The 1041-nt window shown below is 37.1% G+C and overlaps 1 protein-coding gene across 2 annotated transcripts in view; it reads left to right on the top strand.

Annotated features, from left to right (window-relative positions):
- LOC128248177 (uncharacterized) overlaps positions 1 to 1041 on the top strand; it is a 17555-nt gene that overhangs the window by 8204 nt on the left and 8310 nt on the right. The window lies entirely within an intron of this gene.

Here is a 1041-nt window from a genome sequence, read left to right as displayed (position 1 = left end):
ATATATATATATATATATATATATATATATATATATATATAGGTACAGGACGTCATAAAACGTGTACAACAAAAAAATACGAAGTACGAGTACATGGACTCTGAACTATTTTTTCGAACAACGAACGACACAAATGGAAAACATGACAAACAGCATAAAGAACGACCCTTCATCAGTTTTTGACTGTTTTTCTAGTCTCGTATTTCGAGCATCTAACAACAATATACATTTTCGATAAAACAGTAGCTCCCGCAAAGCAAATTAAATAAAATTTGAGATTTTGCGGAGAGTCAAAATTGGTAACACAAACAGGACAGTGAAAACAAACAGGAAGGGCTGCTAAGCCTTAACAAGGTTGTGGTAACGAACGCATAAATCAAGCTTGGACAGGAGAGAGACAAGGACACACACGTCTTCCTTGTTCCAGCTACACGGGAGAGAAAGAAGCACAAGTTAGGAGAAGAAGGAAAGACGGCTGATGGTCACGTGTGAGCCACGTGAGCAAGGGTGGAGGAGTGAGGGAGAGAGAGAGAGAGAGTGACAGAGTAATAGGATAGAATAGTGGGAGAACGTCATGAATAGTGGGAGAAGAGGAGGTAAAAGAATAAGAGAGACAAAGAGAGAAAAACCAAACAGTAAAAAGATACTATAGAGTGCGCATCAGAATTATTAAGATAAAACTTACTTAGAAGAACATCTCTTCCTGTTTGTTTACACAATTCTGTTTGTGTTACCAATTTTTACCCTCCGCAAAATCCCCATTTTTTTAAAATTTGCTTTGAGGGAGTAACTGCTTTATCGAAAGCGTATATTCTTGTTAAATGCTCGATGTACGAGACTAGAAAAACAGGCAACAACTGATGAAGGATCGTCCTTTATGTTGTTTGTCTTGTTTTCCATTTGTGTCTTTTGTTGTTCGCAAAAATGGTTCATATTCCATGCACTCGTAATTCGTATTTTTTGTTGTACACGTTTCATGACGTTCTGTACCCACGTATTCATATATATATATATACGTATACACACACACACACACACACA

The sequence above is a fragment of the Octopus bimaculoides genome, chromosome 6, assembly GCF_001194135.2.
Source record: "Octopus bimaculoides isolate UCB-OBI-ISO-001 chromosome 6, ASM119413v2, whole genome shotgun sequence".
NCBI lineage: Eukaryota > Metazoa > Mollusca > Cephalopoda > Octopoda > Octopodidae > Octopus > Octopus bimaculoides.
The sequence above is the reverse complement of the archived record's forward strand: the minus strand, read 5'-3'. Positions and strand labels throughout refer to the sequence as shown.